Source organism: Tasmannia lanceolata, unplaced genomic scaffold (assembly GCF_043159265.1).
Source record: "Tasmannia lanceolata isolate RefF3 unplaced genomic scaffold, GAP_Taslan_0.1 ptg000011l, whole genome shotgun sequence".
Taxonomy (NCBI): domain Eukaryota; kingdom Viridiplantae; phylum Streptophyta; class Magnoliopsida; order Canellales; family Winteraceae; genus Tasmannia; species Tasmannia lanceolata.
In genome coordinates this window covers 20,808,336-20,827,479 of record NW_027518688.1, presented here as the reverse complement: position 1 = coordinate 20,827,479, position 19,144 = coordinate 20,808,336, and the positions used below count along the sequence as shown (strand labels likewise).

Here is a 19,144-nt window from a genome sequence, read left to right as displayed (position 1 = left end):
TTAACGAGCCGAGCTCGATTTAGGCCAGGCTCGGCTAGTTAAGAATTTAATATATTTAAATATATATATTATATATTAATATATACATTAAAAGGGTTGTCTAGGGAGTGAAAGGGGGGGGGGCAAAATATGTCACTTCATTTTTGGAACCCCATTTGTTACTGGTCCACCCCCCACAGTGTTAAAAAAGTAGTCAAATTACACTAGTAGGGCTGTCCTTGGAAGATGAGGGGTGTGAACTTAATATAACCCGAGCTCGGTAAGGCTCGCGAGCCGCTCGTGAACCTGGCCGAGCCTGACCGAGTCGAGCTCGAGCCGAGCTTTTGAGCTTAACGAGCCGAGCCGAGCTTGGCCAAGCTCGGCTCGGCTCGGCTCGTTTACACCCCTATTTGGGATACAACAACTGTAAAACCCAATAGGAAGCAGAAACTCTCGGGCCACAAGTCATAGATATTCCCCTAGCTAAATCCATTTTGTCAATAATTAGACCCTTAAAGAATTCAACAGAAAAGCAGAACTACTGATCATGTTTTATTTGATACAATTCTCATGCTTAATACCATTTCATTTTCGAAACTAAAAGAAAAGAAAAATGAACTACATGGCTGTTTCCATCCTAATACATGAGCAGCTGCCATAGTTGCAGAGTTTCTTTGCAAATGGGACATTGACACCAAATTGTCCTATCTCAATTCTTTCTACAAAAGGGCGTAACAGAAACCAAGACCATTCTTTCCCATAAATTTTAATTTCAGTTGCAAACTTGGAAAAAATGCAGATACAAACCAAGAGAAAAGGAGATTTGAAATTGAGAAGAAATAAAAAAACCCAATGTTCTCTTGAAATAAAATTTTAGATAGATTAAATTTCAGAAAAAAGAAAAAAACATTAATGGGCATATAAATGAAAAACAAAGGAAAAGAAAATTAATTTGCAGGCATAAGCAAGAAAACAAAATGGATACTTGCATAAGGGATTCTTTGAACCTTACATGAGAGCCAACAAACCACCATTGCTACCATATCTCATGACTCCGGAGGAACACACACACACACACACAAAGAAAAAGGAAAAAAAAAACTCTACAGGATCATACCATGAACCCCATAAGTTGTGGCACCATTAACTTCCATAAAGCTCCATAAAGCTCACTGCTGCACATAGTCTAATAACTGGGATATGGCAAAATAAATCCTCTAAAATAGATGGTTTAGGACCCTATTGGTGTAGTCATAACTGTGTTGCTGGCAGGCTAAAGTAGAATACCATCAAGAAATTCCAAATTCGAAGCCATGGACTCTACCTGAAATCAATACAATACATGTGAAAGAGTGTCAGTTAAAAAAGCACTGGCAGTGGTTGGATTTTAGAGAGAGAACCCCCCCATACATATGAAAATGCAAAGAAACAGAATTTCAATTGATGACCTTAAGGAAAATCTGATTAGCTTGTGCATTACCTTTATTTATAAAATTATTATACTTACATAGCATGTGGACTCTTAATTACTATGGATAACCAATACCAAAATAAATAAATTTTCTACTAATTGAATTCCATGGTGTCTTAGGTTATAAGATACATGGATTTTATAAAATGTTTGGCAATTGATTCTAGATCTTTGCAAACATAAATAGTATAAAATGTTTTAACAATATGTTCTTGATGCATTCCCTCAAACAGCTGGTGTTCATCTAATTGCAGTGCTTTGGTAATGACACTACCCTTTTATGACAATCACAATCTTCTTTACTTTGCACTTTCTTGATTAGTCTGGCACTTTTGAATACCTCAACAATATGTATCTCCTCAACCCTTTCATTTGTTATGACCTTCAGTGCATTCGCGTTGGAAAATCCAATTACCTTGTCCAGTACCTTTATTTATAAGATTATTATACTAATGTAGCATGTGGACTCTGAATTTTTATGTGTTGTTGCAAAAGATATTATTATGTGTTTTTTAAAAGATATTGCCAGAGATTTCAAACCCTATTAAAAAACTTCAGAATAGTGACCCCCTATCTGAAATCCCTCTCTGATGGATGAAGACCAGCTTGCAAAGGTAAGTATAAATTCCTCCCAAATTTATGCTTTCAGTATGTTCTCTACCCATATCTCTGCAATCATAAACAGTGTGCTTGGGGAAAATAGAAATGGAAAAGAATAGGCATAAGGATATTTTCCACATTTTTAGCTCCCTGATCCAGAGGACAGCTAAAATAAACCCAAAAGATTTCTGAAACAGTCTTCGCTAACAATGGATTTTAATTGTCTATCACATGCAGCTCTTCCAAGCAAGGGAACACATGATGCTGAGAGAAGTGATTTTTCCATCCTCCATAAATTTTTAGTATACCGTTGGAACTGGTGTGGTTCTAGCTTTTTTTTGGGGACTACAAATTTAAATTACAGAACCACTAAACAAAATAAGAAGAGAGCTGAAACAGTGAAGAATTACAAAAAGAAGTTTTAATTAGAGGGATATAATTAAAACTTCTATTTATCTATCATATATTTTGATCAGTATACAGTCATTACTTAAAAAAAGTAATTTCATTTGTGTAAAAAGAAATTATAAGATGCTTATGTAAGAAATAAGAGAATAACAACCGACATGTTCCCCAGCCATACAAAATTCAAAAGCCCGGGCAATCTCAGATGTACAGAGGCTAAAACCCTCTTTCTGTTCTTCAACAACAACAAATGTAAAAATCTTGTAAAATCTAACAGTCACACCTCACTCTTGACATTGTCACTACATGGAAGAGATGAATACATGGCGTGGGACTACAGAGCAGAAACAAAGGGTTAAAGTATGACCTCCAAAGAGAAGATCAGAGGAGATTTATGAGGAAAAAGCCAAGTTAATAGCAAAAATCTGACTTTATTGAATAGAGACTTGCATCCTAATCACAGGAGATTAAAACAATGCTGCTGCCTAATCATTGCTCCATGAATTGCTACCCCTTCTTCAGTTTCTAATTCACTCCTCTATATCAAACCCTTTTCTAACTGGTTTTAATTGGGATCTCCTGAAGAAGGATGGGGTACACGACCTGCAAGAAGAACATCAAAGTTGTCCATCGTTTGATTATACATGATATTCATTTAAGGAGAAACAATTTATAATAATATCCATCTAAATTACATCGATAAGGTGTTTAATACATAATAGAGAAATGTTCATGTGACATAACAACTCAAAACAGTTCGGCTAAAGCTATTTGTAACTTGCTATTATGGGTAATTGGTTTGGATGATGGCACCCTTGCCAGGCCATCATAATCCCCACCCAAACCAATGCAAAACATGAGCTGTGCATAGGGTGGGGCCCACCATTTTACACCTTACGTTTTCGTGATGGCACCCTTGCCACACCATACGATCCGATCTTCACCAAAAATCCGGGCTTAACATGGGTCAGAATAAGCTTCATGTTTTAACGATGGCACCTTGCCACCCATCGCTATCCACACATAGAATCGACTCGGAATTTTAGTAGAGAGACAGAGAGATCAGTAAATCACAATCCACACACATTAAGGCCCTGTTCGTTTGGGATTATGAGAACCGATGGTGAGCCGCCAAACTGATTATTGGACTCAAAATGAATGTAATTTGAGTCCAATAATCAGTTTGGGGGCTCACCATCGGCTGCCATAATCCCAAACGAATAGGGCCTAAATGGACCAGAAATTGTAGTAGAGACAGAGCTCTTCTTTACTATCCCATTGTTCTGTTACATTACAAAACAATAAAATGTTCCAAGCAGAAGAGAGAAAATTAAAGGTGGTTACCTATATTGTCCCTTGATTGGATTTCAACAGTCGAGAGGATGCCTTTGTTAAAGTGATTGGATTTCAACAGTCGAGAGGATGCCTTCGTTAAGAGAAGCAGCCTAAACATACATCTTATAAAAAGAGAGGAGTGAAATTCAGAAGAAAATTAAAAAAAAAAAAATCTACAAAAGCATTGGTTATTGTACCTGTCCCGAATTGAAGCTGCAAAAGAATATCGCACAAGAGGTTAATAAGATTCACAAAGATTCTTAGAGAATTGCAAACTTTAAAATTAATAAAAACTCAACCAACGGGAGATAAGATAGCAATGATTTACATGTAACTAAATAGGAAATATGTTTGCTACATAATTCGAATAGATCCTATAGATTTCTAAAGATTGTCTACATAATGTTCTTTACTATCCCAATGTTCTGTTGCATTACAAAACAATGAAATGTTTTAAGAAGAAGACAGAAAATTAAAGGTGGTTACCAATAATATAAATTGCAGGTCTTACACCTCTTGTTTTCGCTCAATTTCATTTCTCCAAAGGCAGATCCATTGAGCGGATGACAAATCTGTGAGTGATTTTGCATTTTCAAAATCATGTATATTACATGTTTTAGTGTTTTGGAAAATGTTTTATCAAAAGCGTTTGGGAAAAAGAAAATGTTTTCTTGGAAATATTTGCTTTTACAAAAGGATGTAGAAGTGTAGTTGAAAAAGATAGTTCCACATCGGATGAGAGAAAAGAAAGAGAAGGGCTTATAAAGCACTACCTTTTCTAACTCTTGTTGATTGCACATTGGGTTGAACCCATGGTTGGACCCGCGGGACGGTGCAACGCACCGTTCGCACACGCGCGCGCGGCGTGGGCAATGGGCTATAGGGCGCATAGTGGCGCTTTATTGGCGCTTTTTTAGGCGCACTTTGCACTTGGAGCGATTGGAGCCTTTAATTTTTCCAGATTTGATCTGCACCGTTGGATCAAGATGAAGGTGGACCGGTCGGATGGGTGGGTCAAATGGTTCGCAGGCCCATCAAGCCGAATGGTTCAGTTGGGTTGGGCTTCGGTTCGGGCCTAACGGTCGGCCCAACGGGCCCATGACTCCAACGGTCAAAGGGTGTGATCAAATGGGTTGTGTCCCTTCCCCCAACGGTCATGTGCCAAGGGGGTGCGATCCACACCATAGATGGTTGATCTAACGATGACTGGGTTGGAGAGAGGTTTTACTCAAGCCAACAGTCACATCTAGGATCGATCAGGACCGTTCAATATCAATGGGTGCGATCTAACGGTCAGATTTCAAACATTCTGGAAAGGTGCCCTGTAGAGGTGTTTTTCACACTGAAAAGACACCAGATGGTCTATAAAAATGTGCAAACTTCAGTCATTTAAGATAGAAATCGAATTGGCAATTCTGACTGATTTTACACTCTCTTCTACACTCCTACAAAAATCCCCAAGTATTTCTACATACTGTTTTTCTTTTGTTTACTGTTCTAGATACTGCTTTTCTGCAGAAACAGAATCTAGAGATTTCTCTAAGGCTTGAAATTTCGGAAGGGCATTTCGGGTTTGATTCCGCTAGTGCTACGCGTCATCAAACATTAGTAGGGCTTCCCTACTAGGCTTCATTGTATCTTGGAGGCAATTCGCGGATCCCCTTTGCACACTACTAGTGGGGGCGAATCTTGTCTTAAGGAAAGTGATATCACGCCTTGAAGCAACAAGTTTCTGTTTTCTATCATCAACAGTACCCTCAACAAATTTTCCAACAATCTTAAGACAAGATTTTTCTACTGTTGTTTCAATGGCACTTTATTCAGTTCGTCAAATGACCCAAGACTTTGTCAAACTCGAACATTTCGACAAAGGAAATTTCAAGCGCTGGCAGAAGAAGTTGCACTTCATTTTGACATCACTCAAAGTGGTCCATGTTCTCACTACTCTAAAGCCGTCAGCAAATGAAAATGAAACTTTGGCGGAGGCTCGTGCAAGGATGAAGTGGGAACAGGATGACTACATTTGCAAAGGGCACATCCTAAATGCTATGTCAGATACACTATTTGACATATATCAAGGCATGGGATCAGCAAGTGAAATCTGGAATGCACTTGAAGCCAAATACTTGGCGGAAGATGCCAGTAGCAAGAAATTCACTGTGAGTCAATTTTTAAATTTTAAAATGGTAGATGATAAGTCTGTTATTGATCAATTACATGAAATACAACATGTAATTAATCAAATTCATTTGCAAGGCATCCTTCTTGATGATTCCTTCATTGTCCCGTCAATTATTGACAAACTTCCACCAAATTGGAAAGACTTTAGAAAAAGTCTAAAACACAAGAAAGAGGAAATGTCTATTGAAGACTTGGCTCAATGCCTCAGGATTGAGGAAGAGTCAGGAATCAGAGACAAGAAAGAAAATGAAACTGTATCCTCTAAGATCCATTTGGTGGAAAATGTCAAGAATTCGAACCAACAAAGAAAAGGCAATTGGAAGAGAAACAAACACCCTGAAAAGAATACTAATAAGAATAAGAAAAGAAAGGGTGCTTGTTTCAACTGTGGCAAACCAGGCCATTACAAGAGTGAGTGCCGACTTCTTAAGGATAAGAAGTCGGGTGCACCAACAGACAAAGAAAAGTTTGTCGCCATGATTTCAGAGGCAAATATGCTTGAAGATGGCAATGATTGGTGGATTGACTCTGGTGCGACGATGCATGTCTGTAAAGACAGGAACCTGTTTTCAACTTATGAAACAGTTGAAGATGGAAGCGTGTTATACATGGGAAATTCGTCGACAGCAGAAGTCAAAGGGAAGGGCAAGGTGGAACTTGAGTTCACATCCGGCAAGCGACTCACTCTAACCGGTGTCTACCATGTACCAGAAGTTAGAAAGAACTTAGTGTCTGGAAGCATTCTCAACAAGAATGGCTTCAAACTTGTATTTGAATCTGACAAGTTCATTCTTTCTAAGGGGGGTACTTTTGTTGGGAAGGGATATATGTATGAAGGGATGTTCAAACTTAATATCAATAAAGTGAATGTCTTTGCTTATGTTTTGGATTCTTCTTTATCTTTATGGCATAATCGTTTAGGACATGTAAATACTAGGAAAATGAATGATATGGTTAAGTTAACCTTAATTCCTAAATATGAAAATGACTTAGTAGATAGATGTAAAACATGCATGCAAACCAAGATAATCACTAAGTCATTTCCTAAAGTAGATAGAACTTCTAACTTGTTAGATTTAATTAATAGTGATGTATGTGACATACATAGTGTTCCCACAAAGGGAGGTAAAAAGTACTTTGTTACATTTATTGATGATTATTCTAGGTACTGTTATGTTTATCTACTTAGTCATAAAGATAAGGTTTTAGAAAAATTTAAGATTTATAAAACTGAAGTAGAAAACCAATGTATAACAAGCATTAAATGTCTCAGATCAGATAGAGGTGGTGAATATCACTTTCCTCATTTCTGTGAATCAGTAGGCATAGTCCATGAATCTTCTGCCCCTTATACACCACAACAAAATGGTGTAGCAGAAAGGAAGAATAGGACACTTACTGAAATGATTAATGCTATGCTTGTTAATTCTGGTTTAAATAAAAGTTTTTGGGGTGAAGCCTTACTTACAGCTTGTCACATTTTGAATAGGGTACCAAGTAAGAAATCTGATATAACCCCTTATGAATTGTGGAAGAAAAGGAAACCAAACTTAAGTTACCTTAAAGTTTGGGGTTGTAGATCTATAGTTAAAGTCCCTAAACCTAAGTTAAGAAAATTAGGTGAAAGGGGTATTGAGTGTATCTTTTTGGGATATGCTAGTCACAGTAAGGCCTATAGGTTCTTAGTTATAGAACCTAATGATTTCATAGATGTCAATACCATAATTGAATCTAGAGATGCCTTTTTCTATGAAATTAGGTTCACTGCAATTCCTAAAGAAATTGAACCTACAACTTCTGTAGATCATCCTTTAGAATCACAAACAGAAGTTGGTGAACCTAGTGTACAACCTAGTAAAATAAGAAGAAGTTCAAGAGATAGAAGGGGTAGGAGTTTTGGCCCTGACTTTGTAACCTACCTGGTAGAAGGGACAAGGGAAAAACTCCAAGGTTCTGTCTTGTTAAACTTAAGCATAGAAAGTGACCCTCAAACCTATGGAGAAGCCATAAAGTCACAAGATGTTGCTTTTTGGAAAGAAGCAATTAATGACGAAATTGATTCTATCATGGGTAATAAAACTTGGATTTTGATTGATCTACCACCTGGGTCTAAACCTATAGGATGTAAATGGATCTTCAAGAAGAAGATCAATGTAGATGGGACCATAGAAAAGTTTAAGGCAAGGTTAGTTGCCAAAGGGTTTACTCAAAAACCCGGTATTGATTACTTTGACACATATGCACCTGTTGCTAGGATTTCTACCATTAGAGTGTTGATTGCCCTTGCTTCCATATACAAACTTCACATTCACCAGATGGATGTTAAAACCGCATTCTTAAATGGTGAACTTGATGAAGAAGTGTATATGGAACAACCTGAGGGATTTATTCTGCCAGGCCAAGAGCATAAAGTATGTAAGCTTATCAAATCTTTGTATGGGCTTAAGCAAGCCCCTAAACAATGGCATGAAAGATTTGATAAAGTCTTAGTGTCAAATGGTTATAAGATACATGAATCAGATAAATGTATATACAGTAAATTTAAGGGCGGCAAAGGTGTTGTTATTTGTTTATATGTTGATGACATGTTAATTTTTGGTACTGATATTGCAAGCATTCAAAGTACTAAATCATATCTTTCTCAAAACTTTGATATGAAAGATATGGGTGAAGCTGATGTGATTTTGGGTATTAGAATCATAAGACAGGACAATGGTCTTATTCTAACACAATCACATTATATTGAGAAAGTTCTTAAAAAGTTTAACCATTTTGAATGTTCACCCATTTCAACACCTTTTGACCCAAATATAAAGTTGTATCTTAATACTGGCAGGACTATCTCTCAACTAGGGTATGCTAGTGTAATTGGTAGTCTTATGTATGCTATGACTTGTACTAGGCCAGACATAGCATATGCTGTAGGTAAACTTAGTAGGTTTACCAGTAATCCTAGTTTTTCTCATTGGAATGCAGTCTATAGAGTTTTAAAATATTTAAAGAAAACTATAGACTATGGTTTATGTTATAGTGGGTATCCAACTGTAATAGAATGATACTCTGATGCTAGTTGGATAACTGAGCGTATAGACCATTTATCAACCAGTGGGTGGATTTTCACCCTTGGTGGGGGAGCAGTCTCCTGGGCCTCTAAGAAACAGACATGCATAACAACTTCAACTATGGAAGCAGAGTTTATAGCTCTGGCAGCATGCTGTAAAGAGGCGGAATGGCTTCGGAATTTGTTATTGGAAATTCCGTTATGGTCTAAACCAATGCCATCGATTTATGTCCATTGTGATAGTCAGGCCACACTATCAAGGGCATATAATCATGTTTATAATGGTAAGTCCAGACATATAGGACTTAGACATAGTGCTATAAGAGAGTTACTTACTAATGGAGTAGTAACTATTGATTTTGTGAGATCGAGCCAAAACTTGGCCGATCCATTCACTAAAGCTCTTGCAAGAGATCTGGTGTGTAAAACATCATTAGGGATGGGGTTAAAGCCATTAACCAATAGTCACCAATGATGGAACATCAACTCAACACTTGAATAAACATCAAGTCTTAAGTTCAATGAGTCCAAGTACATCATATGGAGTGATTGCAAGCACTATAATCTGTATTATTTGCCATCCCAAGGTAAAGTGCTTGGTACCTGTAATGTTTAAAAGGAGAAGGCTGAGTATTTAAACTCTTAATAGGCTTATAACATAATGTTGGAGTGTCTTAGTTACAGGGGCACTCTTGATAAGCCTACCTATGTGAGTGTGGGAGTGGTGCCGCTTCCTATGAGACCTGGCTAGTCTCTAGAGCGCTCATGAAACCAAGATATAGACACAAGGCCAGTTCATGTGTCGGTTTTAGAAATTGCCCAAAGAGGTGAAATCTTGTGTGTGAGACGTATCCGGTTAATCATATAGAATAGCTAGTTCAAAGATACGTCTACTATGCAATTCTGGTTAACTTTGATATGTCCTCACTAAGTGAAGGTTTAAATCGAGAGATACCTTCATCTATGCATAAGATTTCCAAGCCTGATGAGAAAATTTTCTTTGATTTTGAAAATGGTGGGGGATTGTTAGTGATTTTGCATTTTCAAAATCATGTATATTACATGTTTTAGTGTTTTGGAAAATGTTTTATCAAAAGCGTTTGGGAAAAAGAAAATGTTTTCTTGGAAATATTTGCTTTTACAAAAGGATGTAGAAGTGTAGCTGAAAAAGATAGTTCCACATCGGATGAGAGAAAAGAAAGAGAAGGGCTTATAAAGCACTACCTTTTCTAACTCTTGTTGATTGCACATTGGGTTGAACCCATGGTTGGACCCGCGGGACGGTGCAACGCACCGTTCGCACACGCGCACGCGCGGCGTGGGCAATGGGCTATAGGGCGCATAGTGCCGCTTTATTGGCGCTTTTTTAGGTGCACTTTGCACTTGGAGCGATTGGAGCCTTTAATTTTTCCAGATTTGATCTGCACCGTTGGATCAAGATGAAGGTGGACCGGTCGGATGGGTGGGTCAAATGGTTCGCAGGCCCATCAAGCCGAATGGTTCAGTTGGGTTGGGCTTCGGTTCGGGCCTACGGTCGGCCCAACGGGCCCATGACTCCAACGGTCAAAGGGTGTGATCAAATGGGTTGTGTCCCTTCCCCCAACGGTCATGTGCCAAGGGGGTGCGATCCACACCATAGATGGTTGATCTAACGATGACTGGGTTGGAGAGAGGTTTTACTCAAGCCAACAGTCACATCTAGGATCGATCAGGACCGTTCAATATCAATGGGTGCGATCTAACGGTCAGATTTCAAACATTCTGGAAAGGTGCCCTGTAGAGGTGTTTTTCACACTGAAAAGACACCAGATGGTCTATAAAAATGTGCAAACTTCAGTCATTTAAGATAGAAATCGAATTGGCAATTCTGACTGATTTTACACTCTCTTCTACACTCCTACAAAAATCCCCAAGTATTTCTACATACTGTTTTTCTTTTGTTTACTGTTCTAGATACTGCTTTTCTGCAGAAACAGAATCTAGAGATTTCTCTAAGGCTTGAAATTTCGGAAGGGCATTTCGGGTTTGATTCCGCTAGTGCTACGCGTCATCAAACATTAGTAGGGCTTCCCTACTAGGCTTCATTGTATCTTGGAGGCAATTCGCGGATCCCCTTTGCACACTGCTAGTGGGGGCGAATCTTGTCTTAAGGAAAGTGATATCACGCCTTGAAGCAACAAGTTTCTGTTTTCTATCATCAACAGTACCCTCAACAAATTTTCCAACAAAATCCTAATCTATTAAAATCTCTATTCCATTGGAATACAGTAGAATTTTATTAAAATCTCCATTGCAACGGAATACAGTAGAATTTTAGGCTTTGGGAAACGGAGGTGTAGATGAAATGAAGACCATTGGATGGGCAAATAGGGATGTTTGGAGAGTGAACTTGAGATTAGCTACTTCCCATTCATTTTGCCGATATAGGTACTTGTTTTTTTTCTGTTTATGTTCAATCCTCTTTATTTCCCAAGGTCTAATTTTGAATACTGAGTGTGTCTCAAGAGTAAAGATCTCCATTCACTTTCCTCTTTTTTTATGTTTGATACCATTCAAGAGTAAAGATCTCCATTCAAGAGTAAAGACCATATGTACAAACAGCACCAGCTTACCCATTAAAAAAAAAAAAAACACCACCGCTCCAAATGAAACATAATTAGTTGATCTAGATCTTTGATCTGGCAGGCACAACAGCCAACCCATATATAAGATTAAGGACTGGACAGGACAACGCTTTAGGTTCTCTTGGACGAGACATTATAGGTCAAGAGTATGGGATCATTAGATCAAGCTTCTGTTTGCTGCCCATATAAACAGTCTTAAACATATCCATTTGGCCAACTTGGGGCCCAACGGCAATAGCATTTTCCTTATATGAGGTTACTTAAGCTAGCAGCTAGATGTTTGAAATGCCCCCCTCCATTCTCTTCCTGATTGAGATTTTGCTAGGTCAGGCTAATTAGTTTCATAATGCCAAATTCCAAATGTTTGTCACATTTAAGCTCTTTGTTGTAATGCTTTTTTTCCTTTTATAGTTACGAATTATCCTGTCAACTTTTAAGACATTAATGGAACCTAGGAAGTCCACTATCACATAGTCCAAATAGTCATATAATATATATGACTTTTTTTCCCTTTTATAGTTACGAATTATCCTGCATCGCACGGTTAGTCCAAATAGTCATATAATATATATGTAAAACAGAATCCTGGACGACGTGGGTGCGCCACGTGGCACCCCTTCTATACCCAGTTTCCTTTCCTCACAGGATTCACGAATAGGAAAAATAGATGTGAAAATAATAGATACGTAAAACAGAATCATGGACGACGTGGGTGCGCCATGTGGCAGCCCTTCTATACCCAGTGATAGAGATGTGGCTTTGTCGAGAAAGCTTGATTAGATACATATAATTAGATGGTGTATGCCATTTCATAGGATTTTAACCCTACCCACTGGACCCAATCTACTAATCAATTCTTGCCTATATGTGAATAGGAAAAGATAATAAATATTTTGGGATTTGGATTATTCAAGTATTTTCTTTACAACCTTCACATGTATATCTTTATCATCATAAAGAGATAGCCAGCATCCCCTTCTAAAAAGGTGTGTTTGATTCATTTGCAATTTTTTTTTTTTTTTAAGAATCATTTAAAAAAAAAATCTTTGGAGAAGATGGGTTTCATGTGGGGAAGATGAAGCCCTCCGAGGCACTTTACCTTTTCCTAAAAGGGACACTAAGGCTTCTATGCATGAGGGTTTTCACCTCCTACAAAGTCTCTACAAAATCTTCCTTTTTAATTGTTGTTAAACCTTCTTCCTTTTTCTTATATTAGTGACTGAAGTTCTTCTAATTTTAGAACATTTTTAAAGTATATTTTGTTCCTCGCCCGGTGCATCTCACGGGTCGGCAGCTAGTTACTTTGATAAGTAGAACTCTAACATAGGAACTTTGCTTTATTCTATACTCTAACATTAACTTAAGAATTCTAATTCAACTACATGGCGTAGATGCCCTCTAAGTTTACAAAATGTGGGTGAGAGGGTCAGTCGGTCCACTCTCTAATTAACATTGCAAAATATTGAGGGTGATGCAGTTGAAGCTTGTAGAGGAAGCTCTGATGCCAAAATGATGCAGGTGAAAGTTGCAGAAGCCTTGCTAGCTATCAAATGGATGCTTGTGTGCTGAACTTCGAAAGGAATAAAAGGTGACATAGTTGAAGCTCACAGAGATAGAAGGCGACATAGTTGAAGCTTGCAGAGAAAGCTCTGATACCAAAATGACGTAGGTAAGGGTCGCATAGCTTTGCTATCAAATGTATGTGTGTGCGGAATTTGGAAAGGAATAGAACCAATGAGCAGCTGAATTCAGAATAGAAGTCAAGTTCGAGTTCTTTTCTCACAAACACAAGTTCAACTAGTAAGAACAGGGGATCTGTAATTCCAAAGCTTGGCTGTGAACTTGGACTAGAATTCAAGATGTTTCTACTCAACTAGTAGGGAATTGCAAGCTGCATTAACTTCTATGATAAGTTGAGTTTTCAGCTGGCTCTATTCAACTAGAAACACATCTAAACAATAAGGATTTGTAGAGGATGATAGATCAGATCCAGATCAATTAGTCCAGTGAAAATTTCAAACCTGGAAGAAAAAGAAGGATCACCACATCAGTTCCATTTTGGTCAACTAGTCTACACCAAATGCAAAATCAATCCAAAGAATCCTTTGGTGAATGTATTTGCTGCAAACTAGATCTAAGTTTGGACGAAATAGGAGCAGATCTATGAGATTTTAAAAGTCCCTAAATATGAAGTAGAAACAAATCTGCAGTTTCTGCCTTGTTAACGTCCAGCAATGGCAGACCATATTTGATTTTCCATATTCATTAATATAGTTTCCAAGATATAAAATGGAAGCAAAAATTTAAATTTCAATGTAGAACTTCATCTCACTGAATTCCAAATCTAAGAGGAATGCTTGTGGAAACTAGATCTGGTTCTCATTTTATATGAAACTCATCTGAGTGAATTGCTTTGTTTTCCATAATTTAACCAGCTCTCATATACATTTTCTAAAAGAATTGAAATGAAAAGAGGAAATCTGAGTCACTTTGGATATGATGTTTTGAGATGAAATTCAACAAAAATTACCCATGCATTCCAATCTTTGCAGTAGAAATACACTTTTGAACAGATCTGATTCTTCTTGAGTTTTCTCGATTTCATTCAACAAATCCATTGTTGGGACTTGTGTAGAATTTATTAGAGTAATTAGGTCAAGCAAGAGGTTGCTTGAAGCATTACACCCAAGGTATCTAATTTGGAATACCAAGTTTGTTGCCTCCAGCCCCTATATATATTATATACACTAGGGTTTTAATAGGTTAGTGGGCTCTAGCCCAAATAGGCCCACTACACCGGTCCATTATCTTATTGGGCTTATATTAGAACATACATGGGTTATATTATATACCCAACAATCTCCTCCTATGTTCTACATATAACACAATCCAATAGATAGATAGTGTAATGTTCACAACAAAATATTGAATCATCCACATCACCATATGGTCTATATCATAAAAGATCTGTAATCTAACTGAAAACACGAATCCTTTTATGACAAACCAAGAGTTTTAGATATACAACAAGCTAAACTCAACCAAAAGGTAGTTTCACATATAAGTGAACCCTACTGATCTTAGAGGAATTCATTCATGGGGTATGATTCTCATCGAGATCCAAAATAAAGTTCCACAAAAAAGTGAACTCTATACTGTGGACCCCGATCCGGAGGACGGCTGCCGAGGGACGCGAGATCCCCACAGCAATCCTCAAAGATCTCCACAATGTGAAGGAGAGCTCTGCCAAGGAACTCTCGAAACTGATGCCACTCTCACAGCATAACATGAGTGGCGATATAAAAAGAAAGAGATATGTCTTGATCCGGAGCCGGGGCTCGAAACCGAGACATACCTAAAATAAACTCAGAGTCGCCATCCATGGACAAGCCATGGAACCAAAACAAATGCTCTGTTTGCAATGGATAACCAGAGATACAAAAGGTCCGTGCCTGGTGACGAATGGAGAAGGTCCGAAGAGCGCCCCCAATTCGCCCGAGTGCGAACACTTGGTCTCTTATGCCATTTATTATTAACCTCGAAGAGTTTTGGGCAAAAATCATGTGAAATGGGAACAAAATATCCCCGGGAAGACGTCTACCTAATCATGCATGACCAGGGGATAAAATAATAAACACACACAAAATAAGATAAAAGATGTGTCACCTAATGACAGCTAGGTTATGAGTGACATGCCTAAAGGGTGTCTAAGTTCTGATGTGCAAACACATGCAAGCTATAGCTAAAGGTATAGGATCAACACAAGAAGGTAAGAGAACACATCAAAACATATAATAATAACACAATAAATCCTAAGACTCTAAAACATTAGCCCGAGTCCTCGGATGGTCTGATGTTCATCCAAAGAAGCCTACGTATCCCCGCCTCCACGAGAATCAAGGCAACGTAGTTCTTCGCGCCTATTCTAAGCTAGGATGCCTAAGACACCTAGACCTCTATCTTAGACTCGATCTAAAAGACCGGACTAGTTATTAAAGCTTCTTGAACGATTATTTAAATTCCAGCGAATTGTAGATTTTAGGACTCCCTATATGCCCTAACTAAATGCTAGTTAGCCCTAAGCTAATGCAGGTGGTTCCTACAACCTATGTGTAACTAGGCTGTGTGTCCTAAGGAAAACAATGGGATCACTAACGCATCCTAGACCTAGTCATCAGTCGGCGATGTGAATCGCCAACTGACCGGACGGAGGCGCTCCTAGCTAGGACAAACTCCTAACTCTAATACAAACACACAACAAGCACACAACAAATCAAAGACAAACCCTAACTCTAAAAACCCTCCATCTAAGACAAGGTCCTAACTCTAGAGGAAGATCTTGTTGAAAACAAGGTTTTGAAGAAAAAGGGGTAAAACATTTATTTACAAAGTTTGGCTGGACTTGAGATATGGATCCCAAGCTGCACTACGTACCTCGTGGAAGAGGATCAAGCCAACGTAGTTCGAAACGAACTCTCTAACTACACTCAGAACATTTTAAAACAATTCAAATGTTTCGATATTTTTGGATTATAGGTTTCTGATGTTTTCACCCTTTTGGTCAAAGACCGGAGGGAAAATACAAAACAACATCCTAGGGACGAACCCTAGAGTTAAAAGGAGAAACTATGCTCTAATAATACCATTATAAGAGCAAATGAGTCCAAGACTCTCTAATAGCAGTAACTGACGAATAAATGAGTCAAAGACTCTCTAATAAAAGCAACTGAAGGATAAAAGAGTTAAAGACTCTCCAAAAGGAGCAACTGAGGGATACAAGAGTCAAAGACTCTTCAAAAGAGAGCAAATGAGGGATACAAGAGTCAAAGACTCTTCAAAGAGAGCAACTGAGGGATACAAGAGTCAAAGACTCTTCAAAAAGAGCAACTGAGAGATACAAGAGTCAAAGACTCTTCAAAAAGAGCAACTGAGGGATACAAGAGTCAAAGACTCTTCAAAAGATATGGAAACACGAGTCAAAGACTCCACTGACAACAACACAAGTCAAAAACTCCACTGATAACAACATCACAAAAACAAATGAGTCAAAGACTCTCTTAAAGAAATGGAAACACGAGTCAAAGACTCCAAAAACACCAACTAAAGGATAAATGAGTCAAAGACTCTCTAAAAGAAATGAAAACACGAGTCAAAGACTCCACTAACACCAACTAAAGAATAGACGAGTCAAAGACTCTCTAAAAGATAAATGAGTCAAAGACTCTCTAAAATAAATGGAAACACGAGTCAAAGACTCCACTAACACCAACTAAAGAATAGACGAGTCAAAGACTCTCTAAAAGATAATGAAACACGAGTCAAAGACTCCACTAATACCAACTAAAGGATAGACGAGTCAAAGACTCTCTAAAAGAGAATGAAACACGAGTCAAAGACTCCACTAACACTAACTAAAGGATAGATGAGTCAAAGACTCTCTAAAAGAAAAGGAAACACGAATTTGCACATTTGGCAGAGGTAAAACACTCAGCCGGGCCGGACAGCTGCCTAGCCCTAGGGTGCAACAAATGTGCAACCCAATACCCATAAGGGTAGGGGTATGCTGCCAAGCCGAGTAGGGTGTTCTCCCAAAACCAAACGACGCACAAAGAGGAGGACTAACGAGAGAATGAGACCGGGCGGGTCTCCCAAACACACACAAAGATGGGCTCCAAGTAACCTTATCATTGCCCTTGCAAGGGGTAAGCAAGGCTAAGACAACTAATTGGGAGGATTCTACAAAGATCAAATGAGTCAAAGACTCCCCTGATAACATCACCACACAAACGAATGATTTAAAGGCTCTCTAAATGAGGCAAGGCATGCCTCCTATGGGTACACCATTTATCAAAATCAAAGCAACCTCCCCGAGGTTAAGCTAAAAAAGAGGCTTGTCTCCAAAGGAGGATTGCCTAACGAGACAAAGTATATCTCTTAGCGCAGGGGTCTAATATCTAAAGAAATTTAACAGAAAACTATAAGACTGTGTTAGTCTATCCAAAGAGAGAAGAAAAGGCTACCAGATAATCGCGAATTCCATTCCAATCTTATAAAAATAAATCAAGTGTTAAGCAAAGAAGAATTTTCAATTAAAAAATACACAACCTATAGCAATCATAAAATGATAAACAACATAAATTAGTCCAGACCAGCCGCCGGATAGCCTAATAAAGCAAAAAAACAATATAAAACACTTCTATGCCCAACCACAAACACCACCCCAATATGGGGATGAAATCAGATGATGCTAAAGTAATCATCTGATATCATAATACACATGATAATATTTCTAATCCCGCCTTGAAATCAGACAGTACTCATGTCGATAATATCGAATAGAGTAGTCATCTGATCTCCTTCTTTCCTAAAAAAAATTTATTTAAATAAAATTTAAACAAATATTGATAAGCTTCAAAATAATCTCACCTGAACAGTCCATTCATTATTGTCTTCAGAACTTAACTCAATGCTTAAGATAAGAAGAGTATTAGAAATATCAAAAGATTATGATAATTCCAATTAGTAAAAATTTCAGTGCATACAGGGGACATCAACTTGTGCAGATCCAAGTGCGAAGCGGTGAGCCACAAAACATAAAGACGGGCTCCAAGTAACCTTGTCATTGCCCAGAGAAGGGTTCTTTTTTAAAAAAAAAAAATGGTTAAAAGAAATCCAAAAGGTTGGGTAGGCCTACTAAACAAAAGAGGGGAACGCTACTTGGACTGAGCAAGTCCCCTAAGGATGGGCTTGGGCTATCGCCTTCATCGCCCTGGCAATGATTAAAGACAAAGGCAACTAACAGACCAAGTTGGTCTCCAACTAGTCGGGGGACAAGTTGAGGCACAACTTAGAGAGAGAGACAAGTTGGGGGCGCGCAACCATCAAGACATAGTTGAATTTATGAGGGAAATGATATTAACACCACGATGCTCAAACTTGCACTAACCCACCTTAGCTTTAAGTGCTCAAAGGACCGCTTCCAAAGATTATTGCAATTTCCAAGATCAACAAGCCCAAAGGAAGGAAGAGACAAGGTAGGGCTTCGCGATCAGCTAGATATAATTGGTTTGATATCACAGGTTAGACTCATCCAAGAAAATGCTAATGCTACAGTTCTCCCAAAACTGCCCCAACTCAACCTTGAACAAGGCTTTCTTAAGCTACCTGAGTAAATGGTTCTATAGGCTTCCTAACAACTGCAATTGCTCAGCTAAAATAATAGAAACAGGTTCGGCTTTTAGAACATTAAAGCAAGGCAGTACAGATATTTACAAATGAAGTGCCCAAGGTTGTTATTTTAGTCCATCATCCACACCAATATCATGACACACAGATTTCACTCTACACATCATTAAAAATTAAATTCATATGAGCTTCAACCTCGCCCAGCACTTATAAATCCAGCCCAGTGATAATCAAGTGGAATATTAGCTACTGAAATTTTCCCAATAAAAGTACCATTTGAATTAGAAATCCGTAAGGCTGTTA

General features: G+C 38.2%; 1 long non-coding RNA gene across 1 annotated transcript; it reads right to left on the bottom strand.

Annotated features, from left to right (window-relative positions):
- Nucleotides 1–942: 942 nt before the first annotated feature.
- Nucleotides 943–4,357, bottom strand: LOC143886243 (uncharacterized). The gene is made up of 2 exons (XR_013253720.1): nucleotides 3,800–4,357; nucleotides 943–1,303 (listed from the first exon to the last, which is right to left on the bottom strand). It is a non-coding gene; the product is annotated as an uncharacterized LOC143886243 (long non-coding RNA).
- Nucleotides 4,358–19,144: the final 14,787 nt, after the last annotated feature.